The sequence below is a fragment of the Eriocheir sinensis genome, unplaced genomic scaffold (genome assembly GCF_024679095.1).
Source record: "Eriocheir sinensis breed Jianghai 21 unplaced genomic scaffold, ASM2467909v1 Scaffold914, whole genome shotgun sequence".
Classification (NCBI taxonomy): Eukaryota; Metazoa; Arthropoda; class Malacostraca; order Decapoda; family Varunidae; genus Eriocheir; species Eriocheir sinensis.
In genome coordinates this window covers 30,214-47,311 of record NW_026112291.1, presented here as the reverse complement: position 1 = coordinate 47,311, position 17,098 = coordinate 30,214, and the positions used below count along the sequence as shown (strand labels likewise).

General features: G+C 41.0%; 1 long non-coding RNA gene across 1 annotated transcript; it reads right to left on the bottom strand.

The window, feature by feature from the left end:
• Nucleotides 1–6,353: 6,353 nt before the first annotated feature.
• On the bottom strand, nt 6,354–15,375 carry LOC126994904 (uncharacterized). Its single transcript, XR_007749679.1, has 4 exons — nt 15,150–15,375; nt 13,360–13,514; nt 11,236–11,368; nt 6,354–7,396 (listed from the first exon to the last, which is right to left on the bottom strand). It is a non-coding gene; the product is annotated as an uncharacterized LOC126994904 (long non-coding RNA).
• Between the last annotated feature and the right edge of the window lie 1,723 nt (nt 15,376–17,098).

Sequence of the window (17,098 nt, the reverse complement as noted above, 5' to 3'; positions counted from 1 at the left end):
GTCACTACCTGTAGGATTTTGCGGGAGGGTGAGGGTTGCCATACTTTCCTACGGTCGTTTTCATCTTCCCGTGTTTAATTGTGTCTTTGCCAAGTTCACCCTTGATTCACTTCTGCAGCGCAACGTTTTAGGGCTAATATACGCTTTTCCTGACAGTAAACCCGGCACGGCAGATCAAACGTGCAGTAAATTCAATGTTAGGTAAAATCAAAGGCAACTCACTGGCCTGTCAAGAGCAACCAATGTGCGGCGAGCTTACCGTCCACCGCCTCACAGATGAAGTATCTCGTATCTCTCTCTCTCTCTCTCTCTCTCTCCAACTAAGCCCACCAGCCCGGTGCCTTGGAGGGCTAAGTGAGTACAGGTTTGAGGTACAGTCGCTACAGGCAATCCCACAGACACATCAAGCCAACGAGGAGAGCTTCAAGAGTGGACCTCCCTTGCCTGGCCTTTGATAACCCTCTCCTCTGTCCCCCCGGATGTGTTTCTTTAGCCTGTATTCTTAAAGGTATCAACGCCTCACCTCGCCTGTTTGAAAAGCCTCTCGTGGAAGTTGCTGGGATTTCCATGGACTGTTTTGTGATGCAGGTGATAGTTTTACACGACTTCTGCAACTTGAACGGGAAAAAAACACCCATGAAAACCTGGTAAATCTTCCCCGTGGAAACAGTCGATACGTTTAAAAATATGGTCCTAAGCTTTCCTATATACTTCCCCACGTTCACTTTTAAACTCCCAAAGACAGCGTGTGATGAGAAGACTGTAAGACTCGTATCATCAAACGCTTAATTCTTGTTACGTCTATTCTATAAGGTTGTGGAGGGTTGTCATGCGTGCTTTTCACAGCGCGGAAGCATTACAAAACTACCTCAAGAAACCACACATGGAAACCACAACAACTTCTGCGAGACCCTTTTTAAATAGATGTGCTCCGCACATTTTAAGTAGCGTACTCAGTTTCAGAGCTTGAAAAAGGACTAAACACAATGATAATATAATTTTTAGCAGTGGAAATAATTAAAAGCACAACTTAATATGTAAAATGGGATCTAAAGGTTTCAATAATATGAAGAACATTTTTTATTTAGCGTACTTAGTTTCAGATGTTTAAAGTGATATATGAAATAAAAAAAAATATATATATATATATATATATATATATATATATATATATATATATATATATATATATATATATATATGAAATATCTATTTCACCGTACATAATGTAATCCTGTATAACGAAGATTTATTTATGTTTTTTTCTTCACTCCGGCCAAAAATTACTAACGTTCTAAACACCATAACCGTCCAATATGTTTTTTTTAACTCTTTTTTTATCATCGTAAAGGCCTATAAAATAATAATAATAATAATAATAATAATAATAATAATAATAATAATAATAATAATAATAATAATAATAATAATAATAATAATAATAATAATAATAATAATAATAATAATAATAATAATAGTAGTATAGAAGTAGTAGTAGTAGTAGTAGTAGTAGTAGTAGTAGTAGTAATAATAATAATAATAATAATAATAATAATAATAATAATAATAATAATAATAATAATAATAATAGTAATAATAATAATAATAATAATAATAATAATAATAATAATAATAATAATAATAATAATAATAATAATAATAATGATGATAATTGCACTTACCTCACTTCCTCCCTTGACTTTCTTATTTCAAACCGTATCCAAGCTTTTCCAGGCACTATGAATGGCACTGCAAGATCACTGGCACCACATTCCCCTCTCAATGGCACTGTGGCACTATGGGAACACGTAATTCCCTCTAAAACTTTAAAATATATCATTGCAACTCCCTCCCCCCTCGCCATTTTTCCCCTTCTCTCATTTTGTCCTATTTATCACATTATCCGAGCTTTCCAGGCACTAGGATCGAACTGTAATATCACTGGCACCTTCATCTTCCCTTGATGGCACTGTGGCACTCGGGAACACGTAACATGCCCAAAAACACGAAAAAAAACGTCGGCACTTCAGTGAACTCCCCTCTTTCACACGCCATGTTCCCTCCCCTTCACTTTATCTCCGTTTTTCACGTTATTTAGGGCTTTCCAAGGTCTCTATATAGCACCCACGTAATCTCTGGCCCTTTTTATCCTTCCTGTGGCACTGTGGTTTGCTGGCACCGCGTACTTAGCGCAAAATAAGTAAAAAGGTTTAAGTTTTGCGCTGCGTCACACTGTCACAAGTCAGCTGATTCGCGCGGGAGACTGACTCACTCTTCTTCTTCTTCTTATTCTTCTTCTTCTGAGCTGTTATTCAATTTCTTTTATCTTCTTATTCTTCATCTACTTGTTTTTATCGTTGTTTTCCGTGTTTTTCTTTTTTTTCTCTTTTTATGTTCTCATAAACCTTTTTTCCTCCATTCTCTCTCTTGTGCGTTACTGTCTCCCTGTGATTGTCTGATATGTAATTCTATGTAATTCTATGTAATTCTCTCTCTCTCTCTCTCTCTCTCTCTCTCTCTCTCTGTATGTGTGTGTGTGTGTGTGTGTGTGTGTGTGTGTGTGTGTGTGTGTGAGATAGATAGATAGATAGAGAGAGAGAGAGAGAGAGAGAGAGAGAGAGAGAGAGAGAGAGAGAGAATTACATAAAATTACATAGAAAATCAGACCACACAGACCCGGCATGGTCCAGACTAGGCTATTTTGAATGGCACTCATTCTGTTTTCAACTTGAGCCATACGGTTAACAAGAGTCTTTATTGCTGCTCTGTTGCTTGGCACTTCTGAATCATTGGCACAGTCCTACAGAGCCGTCACTTTGTACTCCAGCTTGGGCTGTCTGACCTCAGCGACGCCTCTCTCCATTAGGGCCATATTTTTAATTAAACATTTCTGAGCACAATGACACAAAATTTACTAGTCTTTCGTGGGAGTTTAGGGCATTTCCAGGGGTACTTTTATGACCCTGGTGGTAGTCTGAGCCTTCTTCTGTACCGTGAACCTAAAAGAACACTCATTAGAACTCGACAACTCATTAGAACTCGAAAGAACGAACGCATTTGACAATACCAACCTTATTTTATTAGGGTCATATTATAAGAAATTTCGTTGCCCAAGAACACCTATTTGACAAGGCTTTCGTAGGAGTTGTGGGCATTTCCAGGGGTAGGGGAACAAATGGTGGTGATTCTCTCTCTCTCTCTCTCTCTCTGTACTGACTGTAGTGAACTGTGGTAGTAGTAGTAGTAGTAGTAGTAGTAGTTGTTGTTGTAGTTTAAGTAGTAGTATTAGTAGTTGTTGTTGTAGTTTAAGTAGAAGTAGTAGTAGTTATTATTATCACTGGCTGACTGACTGACTGACTAATTGAATTCATCTGCATTCAGTCAGTCAGTCACTCAATCAGTCCATCCATTAGTGAGTGAGTCAGTTAATCAGTCAATCACTTAGTCACACACACACACACACACACACACACACACACACACACACACACACACCGCTCCAGTAGCTCAATCAGTTAGAGCGCCGCGCTGCCAGACTTCACGGCCAAACAGACGGAGGTTCAAGCCCCGCTCAGGCCGGATTCTCTCCGTTCATTAGGAGTGGTTACTGTCCCCCCTTGAGCAAGGAGGATGGGCTGTGTGAGGTCCTGGCAGTACCCACAGATACACGATAATGAGTTTTTTTTTTTACAACAAAGGAGGCGAATGCTTGCTCACGTCGAGAGAGAGAGAGAGAGAGAGAGAGAGAGAGAGAGAGAGAGAGAGAGAGAGAGAGAGAGAGAGAGAGAGAGAGAGAGAGAGAGAGAGAGAGAGAGAGAGAGAGAGAGAGATCCCACAAAGTCAAAATATATTAGTTCCCCAAGGGCTAGAGAGAGAGAGAGAGAGAGAGAGAGAGAGAGAGAGAGAGAGAGAGAGAGAGAGAGAGAGAGAGAGATCTCCCACAAAGTAAAAATATATTAGATCCCCCATGCCTAAAGAGAGAGAGAGAGAGAGAGAGAGAGAGAGAGAGAGAGAGAGAGAGAGAGAGAGAATGAATGAAAACTGATTGCCTGACAGATTGACTAACCAGCTGACTGACTGACTAATTGCCTTCATCTTCCTTCCCAAACAAACTCTTATCAGCTTAAATGTCACGTTAGCCTAAACAGATTTTCGAGACATTTAAATATCTCTCTCCCTCAACAGATTTATAAGACCTCTCTCTCTCTCTCTCTCTCTCTCTAGACATGGGGGAACTAATATATTTTGACTTTGAGGGAGATATGTCTCTCTCTTTAAACATGGGGAGCCAATATATTTTGACTTTGAGGGAGATGTCTCTCTCTTTAAACATGGGGAGCCAATATATTTTGACTTTGAGGGAGATATGTCTCTCTCTCTCTCTCTTTAAACATGGGGAGCCAATATATTTTGACTTTGAGGGAGATATGTCTCTCTCTCTCTCTCTCTCTTTAAACATGGGGAGCCAATATATTTTGACTTTGAGGGAAATATCTCTCTCTTTAAACATGGGGAGCCAATATATTTTGACTTTGAGGGAGATATGTCTCTCTCTCTTTAAACATGGGGAGCCAATATATTTTGACGTTGTGGGAGATATGTCTCTCTCTCTCTTTAAACATGGGGAGCCAATATATTTTGACTTTGTGGGAGATATGTCTCTCTCTCTCTCACTCTTTAAGCATGGGGAGCCAATATATTTTGACTTTGTGGGAGATATGTCTCTCTCTCTCTTTAAACATGGGGAGCCAATATATTTTGACTTTGTGGGAGATATGTCTCTCTATCTCTCTATATATATATATATATATATATATATATATATATATATATATATATATATATTTAAACATGGGGAGCCAATATATTTTGACTTTGTGGGAGATATGTCTCTCTCTCTCTCTCTCTCTCTCTCTCTCTCTCTCTCTCTCTCTCTCTCTCTCTCTCTCTCTCTCTCTCTCTCTCTCTCTCTCTCTCTCTCTCTCTCTCTCTCTCTCTCTCTCTCTCTCTCTTTAAACATAGGGGAGCCAATATATTTTGACTTTGTGGGAGATATGTCTCGCAAATTTATTGCACTCATGTTTACCTACAATAAAATAATGAGAAGAAATTATGGTAGTGTATAAACATTTTTGTTCACCTTGTTTGCTTCAATTACTTGTCATTCAGGAACTTTTTATTGTATTAGATTTTCGTTTACAGCTTCAAATTGAGCATGTTTTTCCGATGCAGATGGTATATGACATGTACCAACGTAACAATAATCAGTGGGTAGAAAATGGGCAAGAAAATAACAAGTCTATCTGACAGAGGGTCGCTGAGGCGCTGCTAACCTGATAATAGCAGACATAACTATGTGAAAGTTAATTTCTCTCTGTCTCGCCATTCGTCACCCTAAGATGGCCCCCAGTTGCTTCAAAATCCAGGCTCTGGGAACCCTCTATGGATATAACTCTGTGAGTACAACTCCCTTCCCTATACATAGCAATAAACATTAGAGGTACAACATGCACTCATTCTGACATTTTGGGTCCATTTTCAGAGGCCTGGAAATACACAATAGACACCTTAATATTCTTAACAGGCAATGATACAACTCCCTTCCCTATACATAGAGATAAACATTAGAGAGGCACTCAGTATGATATTTTGGGTCCATTTTCAGAAGCTTGGAAATATAGTACACAAGATTTCTTAAGCTTATGAACGACGGAAACCCTAAAACCATGACCGGAAGACATGGTGCAGCCTCAAACAGTCAGCTGGAGGCAGTCTAGTACACCTTCCGAACCACTGCCTGTACAGAGAATCACCAGAAAAGTCGTAGATTCCAGTCACTCTTCCAGACTTACAAGCAGCATTTTTAAACATCTGGGCACCAACATTTGCCTGTTTGAAAAGCCTCCTCCTGTGTAAGTGCCCAAGTGTACAACAATATTCTGCACAATAGTAAATTACATGACTAAAACAGGAAAAAAAAATATAACATCTCTTTTTACACAGAAGGCGGAATAGCATGGTTTTTAAAATGTAATATTGTTTCAATTGTTGGGTGAGCTGGACACAACCATAGTACTACTAGAGTCTATTCCTTTAGGCAAGGCCACTCACGGCAGCTTAGTCCCAGCGACTCCACTTCCCCCTTCTGGCTGGGTAGCTCCGAGCTGGATGACGTAACCTGCTTGTCATGTTAAGTAGACAACATAAAAAGGTAAGTAGTAATAATAAAATGTCAACATAAAATGCATATCTAACACAAACTGCTAATTTCTATGTGTTAGATATGCATTTTATGTTGACTACTTAACATGACAAGGAGGTTACGTCATCCTGCTCGGAGCTGCCCAGCCAGAAGGGGGAAGTGGAGGTGCTGGGACTAAGCTGCCGTGAGTGGCCTTGCCCAAAGGAATAGACTACAGTGGGAAAATATTCATTAAAAATCTGTATTAGCCCTAACAGGCATAACAGAGAGTGCATAATACTCCTCAGGAAATGGCCTTCATCTATGAGTATCTCTTGAGCTTCTCCAGAGAATATTTTTTCTCCATAGGAAGCCTTTTTTTTTCAACCCGGTAGCAGCGGGGATCATATTTCTTAATGGTCCCTCTAAGCGAGAAAAATGAGAAAAAATCACCCCTCACACAAACCATTTCATAATATGTATCAAAACATTTGTGATCAGTTTATGTATCATCTATTTTTGGGGGTTTAAATCATGGCACAAATTTGGCCCGTCGTTGCTACATGGTAAAGCCACAAATTTGTCCCGTCGCTGCTACCGGGTTAACTGGTGTACGGCTTGTGAGCAGCAGGGGGTCATACACGAGGTGTTCACGGCCCATACAATTTTATAAATAAATTTCTTAAAAATCTGGCTTTGCACCAAGACTCAAACCCAAATGCCTAAAGTAATCCTAAGGCTGTGGGCTTCCTTTGAAGTATCAGTTTAGATTGTTTGGACTTCCATTTCTGCAAGTGATGACAGTGTTTTAACTTATAATTTTTAGGTGGTTTTCTATGCTTGTCAAATGTATCCAGCAGGCTTTACAATAACATTTTGCGTCCACTAATAGCTGTACCCACGTTTGCTTACGGGATTCCCACGAACACAGCACAACAATATCTTTTCATGCTAATATCTTTTCAGTATGATCATATTCGCCATGGAAACCTTCACCAGCAAAGTCAAGACATATTCACAATCACCACACATCACATAATCGAGCACTGGGAATTCTGGTTTGGGTCAGTCATGTCCTTGAAAACCCCCAGCCGCTTCTTGCACTCCCCGATCCTCACAGTCAGGAAGTTGGCCATCACATCCGTCAGGAAGATCTCATCCGCCAGCCAGGGGGTTCCGGCAGTACCAGTAGCTCGGGTCGGGTGCCACCAGGACCTGCGGATATGGGGTGATCCTTTCTGTAGAGTTTGAGGGAGTTTTAACAGATTTCATAAGCATTTCCGAGAGTCTCCTAAGTTATGGAAAACTCCCAAGAGTTCTCAGGGGTTCCAAAGAGCTCTCCCAGGTTACAGAAAGCTCCCAAGAGTTCTCAGGGGTTCCAAAGAGCTCTCCCAGGTTACAGAAAGCTCCCAAGAGTTCCCGAGAGGCAGGGTTGGAAAAAATCATTATGTTTTTTCTAAAAACAATCAAAAAAATCGATTTATTTGATTTAAAGGAGATTTTTCTTATTTAAATTGATTTTTTTGACTGAAATTATTTTTTTTGCATAAATTCTTCTTTGTTTCCACTTTTTTTTTGCGTGTTCACCTATAGCACTGGTAGGCCTTCTTCAGGGGCCTGGTGGTCAGCCCCAGCCCCTCATGGCGCAGGCAATTTTTATAGTGATGCCATTTAATCTTGGCTCATGCTGCCCTTGGAACTCATTCTTGATTTACTTGGACGGTTTCCTCTAGAGTCCGGGTTGCTGGGTGGTCTTCAGGACAGCATGTGGGTAGTCTTAGGCCCCTCGCTGGTGACAGGAAAATCCCTGGTGGCAGCGTGAAGCCGCGTCCTCCAGCACAGGGAGAATGCAAGGCCGCACGCTAACTACTCAGCCTTATGGGGACATTTTCTTGTATTAAACTTGGCCAATGAAATCATAGTTTAATATACATTACCCAAGAGGAGTTTTTCACATAAAAATCATAAGTAGGACCAATAGTTTATCTTTTTTTATGATTTTGAATATTTTTCTTGTAAGAGATGGCAATGATTAACTGGTGCCTGACTTGTAAGAGATGGCAATGATTAACTGGTGCCTGACTTGTAAGAGATGGCAATGATTAACTGGTGCCTGACTTGTAAGAGATGGCAATGATTAACTGGTGCCTGACTTGTAAGAGATGGCAATGATTAACTGGTGCCTGACTTGTAAGAGATGGCAATTATTAACTGGTGCCTTTCTAGTAAGAGATGGCAATGATTAACTGGTGCCTGACTTGTAAGAGATGGCAATGATTCACTGGTGCCTGACTTGTAAGAGATGGCAATGATTCACTGGTGCCTGACTTGTAAGAGATGGCAATGATTCACTGGCGCCTGACTTGTAAGAGATGGCAATGATTAACTGGTGCCTGACTTGTAAGAGATGGCAATGATTAACTGGTGCCTGACTTGTAAGAGATGGCAATGATTAACTGGTGCCTGACTTGTAAGAGATGGCAATGATTCACTGGTGCCTGACTTGTAAGAGATGGCAATGATTCACTGGTGCCTGACTTGTAAGAGATGGCAATGATTCACTGGTGCCTGACTTGTAAGAGATGGCAATGATTAACTGGTGCCTGACTTGTAAGAGCTACCAGTGACAGCCAAATCCGTGCCAATTGCAGCGGACGGGTTAAAATGTGTATTTCCTTGACTGTCTGTAGGGTAAGTTAGGGGTGTGTTATACATAATATACTTAACCTGTTAATGCAGATAAAAGTTTAGTAGTATAGATTATATTAAATATCAATAACAGAAAAAAGGTTTAATGGCGGTCGAGGCACAAGTGCACAGCTGAATCTAAGTGTGAGTTTTGTTGTTTTTACCATGTCAAATGGTGGTAGTTTTGGCCTCTTATCAATAGTATCTGTACTCATGAGTAAGCCAGTAGTACGTTGGTAGGGTATTGAGTATAATAATATATCGTGATGACAAAGGGGTATAAAATAGTTTTTTTTTATTTTCAGAAGCGACCGCTCTGCTGGTGTGTATTCAATAGGTGTACATTAAGTTGCCGGCACATTTACAGACCAGCATTCGAGGGGTTATCATAACACTAAGTAAAGATAAATCTGCAGCGAATGTTGGCCTGTCAATATACTGCAAAATTGACGTACCTTATATATTTTGGGAAATGTTGGATCAATGCTGTTGCGGTCCGACCCGGCTGTACTGTTGCTGGATCTCAACAAGACCTTTACGAGATGACATTGTATCGTCTGAGAGTTGATAATTCTTTTGGGTCTTGTTCTCCTAATGTCGAGATCGCGTTGAAGATTTATTTAACTCTAATGGTTACCAACTGCAGTGGTGAACGCTCCTTTCCAAAATTAACTAGACTCAAGAAGTAAGAGTCAGTATGGTTCAAACAAGATTGAACCACCTCTCTCTAATGAGTATTGAGCAGCACGAGTTACTGAGGGAAATTAGCACGTCAAGGATACAACTGAGGAGTTTTCTGTTGCCAAGTCTCGTAAGTGCTTCATGTGAGCCACGTTGGTCTGCACTCAGTTCAGCAAATGGTTCCAAGATTCTCCAAGGCAGCACTAATAGTCTACTGGCTAAGCTACTGCCTGCTATGTATGGTGTTCTTATTTAAAAAGGAATAAAAAGTGTACAAAATAAAGCCATCTTTTATCACTTGAGTCCTCCCTTCCCCTTTTCAAAAATACGGCTTTATATGAATTTTATCTCATTCCTCTACCTCATTATGTGGCCATTAACTGTGAGGCAAAGGGTATCTCATATTGTCCACCACTTGCATTACAGAGGTGACAGCACAGGACACAGGGAAGGCTTAACCCTTTCAACACGAGGACGTGTATACTGTGTCCTTGTGTGCCCCCGTACCATATCCGAGGACGCGCATACTGCGTCCTGGCTTGCTTTAACCAATATACAAGTTATTTTATCTCTATATTTATGCTTACATCTCAAAATTATCAATTAATTTATGTTTTTCTATGTGCACCATTTAATTCTGCATGTTTTCTTATGTAATACATGATGATTGTGTTGAGTTTATGGCTGAAAACTTGTTATATTTAATAGCGACATTTGAAATTTGGCGCGCGCGGCGATCCCAGATACGGTGCGGGGCGCTGTTTTGGCCCAGCCGTAGTGAGTTTCTTTATGTGCACCATTTAATGGACCGTATTGGCTATACAGGCAGCGCCACATGTGGCCACTCAACTCCAAGCTGTACTTTCCATAGATTTCAAGTTATAGAATAGTGTGTGTCTGAAGCTGTCTCCGAGATACACGGCCATGGTGCCGCCATCGCTCCAAGCCGATGATATTGCACACACTTCACTCCTACCCGATTTCAGTTTTTCTCCAGGTCAAATAGTAGTGTCAGGAAATCGAGTAGAGGTAATAAGGGATCGGTCGTAGGCTCGGAGCGGTGACTCTGCCAAGGCCTTGTATCCTGGAGGCAGCCTCAGATGCACTCTAGTACATAACTTGAATTCTATGGAAAGTACTGCTTTGACAGTTCAACGAGTGGCCAAGCATGGGGCTGCCTGTATAGCCAATACAGTCCATTCTGCATGTTTTCATATATAATACATGATGATTATGTTGAGCGTATGGCTGAAAACTTGTTATATTCAATAGCGACATTTGAAATTTGCCGCGCGTGGCGATCCCGGATATGGCACAGGGCGCTGTTTTGGCCCGGCCGTAGTGAAGGGGTTAAGAGTGAAGATACAGGCCAATTCTTGCATTAATAAGTTGGACAGCACAAGACAGCTGATAGGTCCAGGCACCCAACAGGAACAAAAAACACCATGACTCTTGCATTAATAAGTTGGACAGCACAAGACAGCTGATAGGTCCAGGCACCCAACAGGAACAAAAAACACCATTACTCCTGCATTAGTTTTTTAATCAGACACTCTAAAAAGATGATAGTGAAAACACCAGTTAACTCTCACATTATTAAGTTGGACAGCACAGGACATAGGGAAAGCATGAGAGAGTGAAGGTATACCGGATAACTCTTGCAACATTAAGTGGGACAGACTCACCGTGGAGGGTTGGGTCAGCTGGGCATCCTTTACAGGGGTGGTGAGGGTGCAGGTCTTGACCCTCAGGAGTAGCTCACAGCAGGAGTTTCAGTACACTCTCTGACTGGCTGCCACGTCCTTCACTGTAGCCAATCTGAGGGGGTATTAGTACATCAGTCAGGAACTTGAAATGCCTGAGAGTAAAGCTACAAGATGCCAAGTCAATCATCCACTCCATCAGAAAGTTATTTACTTGGGGTCGTATTACAAAACATTTCACTGCCCAAGAACACCTATTTGACAAGGCTTTCGCAGGAGTTGTGGGCATTTCCAGGAGTAGTTTTATGACCCTGGTGGTAGTTTAACCCTTCTTCTGTACCATGAGCCTGAAAAACACTCATTAGAACCTGACTGATATCCCCCTTTGACCTTTAGAAATATCTGATGTGAGCAGGGAAAGTCTCTTGTAATACCAGCCTAATTAATCGCAGTTATTCATTCATCAGTCAGTCAATCTTACACACACACACACACACACACACACACACACACACACACACACACACACACACACATGCAGAGGCAGTGTGGTCTCCCCATAAGAAGAAACACATCAAGAAACTAGAAAGAATACAAAAGATGGCAACAAAAATGGTTCCAGGGATTGACATACGAGGAGAGACTAAAGGAAATGGACCTACCAACACTAGAACAAAGAAGAGAAACGGGAGACCTAATACAAATCTACAAATTATTGAGCAAAATGGAAGAAGTAGACAACGAGGAGTTAATACTAAAAGAAGAAATTACCACCAAGAGGAACACACGAGGACACAGTAAAAGATTGAGGAAGGGAAGATGCTTGAGAGACATAAAGAAATATAGCTTCCCGCAAAGAAATATAGAGGTTTGGAACAGACTAAGTGAGGATGTAGTATTGGCGAGGAGTGTGTGCAAAGCTTTAAGGGAAAGTTGGATAAATGCAGATATGGAGACGGAACCACACCAGCGTAAGCCCAGGCCTGTGAAACTATAACTAGGTAAATATACACACACACACACACACACACACACACACACACACACACACACACCTGATGTGATAAACTGTTGATACAGTGGGTTAAAGGAGAAACAAGGCTGAGAGGGGATGACCAACCATCAAGACTTGACCTAATTTTCACAAAAAATGTTGAGTTAGATGAAGGAGTCAGTGATGAGTGCCCCTTAGGAAAGAGTGGCCATCAACTATTACAGATGAAAACTATGGAAGGATATGAATATTGAGATGAGGCATATAAGGAAAAAAGGAAAAACTACACAAAGGCAGATTATGTTGGACTCAAGGCAGAGAATTGCAACTAAAATGGTCCCAGAACTCTCGAATATGACGTATGAAGACAGATTGAGGGAGATGGACTTGATGACACTGGAACAAAGAAGGGAGAGAGGAGATTTGATCACACTGTACAAGTTGGTAAATAAGTTTGATGAGGAAAAAGTTGGAAAGTTTTGTTTATTGGGTGCAACATCTGTGGTCATATGCCAGGGAGAGACAGAAGGGGAAGGAATTATAGGAGAAGGGAACAGACCCCAGGAGACGGGACACAACCCCCGATTAATACCTGGTACCCATTCACTGCTGGGTGGACAGGGGCGTAGGGTATCGGAAAAGCCGCCCAAATTTTTCCACTCCGCCCGGGAATCGAACCCGGGCTCTCTCGGTCATGAGCTGAGTGTGCTAACCACTGCACCACGAAGACCCCTGTTTGATGAGGTGGACAGAGATGATCTCTTCTTAGCGGCAGTAACGCAGGGGCTGAGAGGACACGGAAAGAAACTTAATAAAGGAACCTGTTTGAGTGACTGGAAAAAGTAAAGCTTTTCACATAGAAGTGTTAACAATGGAACAGCTTGTGGGAAGAGGTGCTGGACTATATATGTAGAGATGGAAAGGATACAGAGAACTGCAACTAAAATGGTTCCAGAACAGACTGAGGGAGATGGACTTGATGACATGGACACTAAACCCTTCATAGAACACCCTGGTGGTGGTGTTGGTGGTGTTGGTGGTGGTGGTGAATGGTGTTGAGTGGTGGTGTATTTCAAGGTGGTGTTGTTCTTGTTTTTTGTTGCAGTAGTTACGAGCGAAAGGTGGTGGTGGTGGTGGTGATTGGTGTTGATGTCCTCGCTGGTGGTGTTGAGCCTTGGGAATGGTGCGTGTGGTCAACTCCACCACCTGGTTGGCATTCTGGAAGGTGCGCCGATGGACCAACACATCGCGACCTGACATCTTCACACTGAAATAATAATAATAATAATAATAATAATAATAATAATAATAACAAATATGATAAAGGTAGTTTCCTATACCAGTGTAAGCTATGAAGAAATAAAAATTGAAGTAGAAATAATAATAATAATAATAATAATAATAATAATAATAATAATAATAATAATAATAATAATAATAATGTGTATTGTTGAGGAATGGGTAGCCTGTTATTTCTGAGACCCTGACTATTTATTTCTGTGCAAGACATGATGATATTTACTCTGGAGGCAATGTTACTTTCTATGTACCACTAAAGTTGGAAAGTTTCGTTTAGTCGGCACAACATCTATGGTCATATGCTGGAGAGGGACAGAAGGGGAAGGAATTATAGGAGAAGGGAACAGTTGGAAAGTTTCTTTCAGTTGGAGCAACATCTGTGGTCATATGCCGGAGAGAGACAGAAGGGGAAGGAATTATAGGAGAAGGGAACAGTTGGAAAGTTTCATTCAGTTGGCGCAACATCTGTGGTTATATGCCGGAGAGAGACAGAAGGGGAAGGAATAATAGAAGGGAACAGACCCCAGGAGACGGGACACAACCCCCGATTAATACCTGGTACCCATTCACTGCTGGGTGGTTAGGGGCATAGGGTATCAGAAAAGCCGCCCAAATTTTTCCACTCCGCCCGGGAATCAAACCTGGACTCTCTCGGCCATGAGCCGAGTGTGCTAACCACTGCACCACGAAGCACCCTATGTACCACTAAATGAGTGACTTTTCAGTGCCTGGGGCCAGCACATGATATCCCTGTTGTGGACCACATGAAACGCCCTGAATTTTCTCTTTTCTACACTCTCACACGAGCACAGTGTGTAACTAGACACACAAGAAATTAATCCAGACAAGGAAAGGTTTTGCCGGCCCCGGGGATTAAATCGGCGCCCACCGAGACGGGAGAGCCGCGTAATACTCCTTAACCAGTCTGCCTAAGACTGGCCCCTCTGAGCTATGGGAGGCTCGTACTACACACAGCTCTAACCTATCTTAATGCTCTGCTCCCCTCAACTCCCTCTATTTTCCCTAGGTCCCTGTACAGCCTTCAGGGACAAAAAATATTGGTTTTGACAAGCGGACAGGTGGCGTGTTTATGTCACAAGGGGTGTATTTTTTATTTTCAAAATCCCCCCATAAATAAGCATTCTGGGAGATTTTATACTTCAAAAATATCATTTTCCAGGAATCCGAGAAACACAACACTTTGTCATAACTCAGGAAGTATAAGTCCTAAGTGCATCAAACTTTGGTCACTTCTGTTATGCCTATAGGCCATGTTGTAACCAAAAAATGGTAACTCTAGCTTAATATTAAAGGATTTTGTCAACACATTTGTTATAGGCCTTTGACGGTACCAATTACCTAACCCACTGGGGGTCCTCGGCACATCAACAGCAGGCCTCTTCCTCCACTTGTCTAGTACTGATTTGTTTCTAATACTCAGTTATAGCTTATCCATGCATAGGCCTACCCTGAAAACCTACCAGTAAACTAACTTCAACATACCTATCTAAAACATTTTTCAATAATAACATTTTCCTTCTTCAGTGTAGGAAATGAAGATGTCACGTCACATCAGTAAGTAAATTATATCGTACTAAGATACCTCAGTGTGGTGATTTGGTGGTTGTGGTAGTGGTGGAAGGGCACTTTCGTCATATGAAGGCTTCTCTGCGGTTTTTCTTCCTTTTCCTGGCCGTCACTGTCCTCTCCACCCTCTTCTTACAGGCTGTGGATCTTCTCTTCATTGTAGTTTGAAGGAAAACACGAGAAAAAGTAATGTTTATGTCGTTTCGCAGGGCGGCGCTTGAACCTACTCTTCTTCTTCTTCTTCTGGGCATGACGCCAGCCGGACCAAATTGTTGTGCCGCAATGTTAAAATTATGGAATTTGCCTATAAATTATGGCAGATTCTGTGTATGAATTATGGAAGTAATATGGAAATGTGATCAACTCAATTTATTAAAGCTAAGATAGACACCCAAGTAAGGTAAAGACAGAACAGACTTACCAGTAAAATCCACGGGATTTACATATGATCTACATAGATCCTGTTGCCCGCCTCCATATTCATCTGTTTTGTGTTTGTCATATTTGTTTTTGAATGATGTTGTGGATGTAGCATTTACTACATGTTCTGGTGGCGAGTTCCATGTATTTATAACTCTGTGCGTGAAAGTGTGTTATGTTTGCGTAATGTTGCATCTGTTTGTATATTTGTTTGGAGAGGCCACTTCGTGTTGTGTTTGTGGTTTGGAAAAGTGTGTGTTTATCAATGTTTTCCATGCCACTCATTATTTTGAAGACTTCGATCATGTCCCCTCTCTCTCTCCTATCCTCCTGCTTGGGAATGTTAAGTCTTCTCAGCCGCTCTTCATAAGGGAGGTTCTTAAGTGATGGGATGATTTGGAGAACACACAGAGATAAGAGACAGAACTAGACATAAGACAAGAATTATGAGATACAGAGAAATGATGAACTGTGAGGTAAAGACAGAACACACAGAGATAAGAGACAGAACTAGACATAAGACAAGAATTATGAGATAGAGAGAAATGATGAACTGTGAGGTAAAGACAGAACACACAGAGATAAGAGACAGAACTAGACATAAGGCAAGAATTATGAGATACAGAGAAATGATGAACTGTGAGGTAAAGACAGAACACACAGAGATAAGAGAGAGACAGAACTAGACATAATTAAGGCAAGAATTATGAGATAGAGAGAAATGATGAACTGTGAGGTAAAGACAGAACACACAGAGATAAGAGACAGAACTAGACATAAGGCAAGAATTATGAGATAGAGAGAAATGATGAACTGTGAGGTAAAGACAGAACACACAGAGATAAGAGACAGAACTAGACATAATTAAGGCAAGAATTATGAGATAGAGAGAAATGATGAACTGTGAGGTAAAGACAGAACACACAGAGATAAGAGAGACAGAACTAGACATAATGCAACAATTATGAGATAGAGAGAAATGATGAACTGTGAGGTAAAGACAGAACACACAACAGAACTAGACATAATTAAGGAAAGAATTATGAGATAGAGAGAAATGATGAACTGTGAGGTAAAGACAGAACACACAGAGATAAGATACAGAACTAGACATAATTAAGGCAACAATTATGAGGTAGAGAAATGATGAACTGTGAGGTAAAGACAGAACACACAAAGAGAGACAGAACTGGACACAAGGCAACAATTATGAGATAGAGAGAAATGATGAACTGTGAGGTAAAGACAGAACACACAGAGATAAGAGACAGAACTGGACACAAGGCAACAATTATGAGATAGAGAGAAATGATGAACTGTGAGGTAAAGACAGAACACACAGAGATAAGAGACACAGAACTATTATAAAGAGGAGTGGGAGAAAGAATTTATATTAGAGTTGGCTGACGATTATAAGTGTATCTTGGTATGTAAGGAAAATTGTGCACAAGTGTGTGAGTGCCACTATGAGGAACAGCTGGCTGGGATGATTAAGAGAGCGCGATCGAGGATTAATTAAAAAGATGAGAGGCCAATCAAGATATA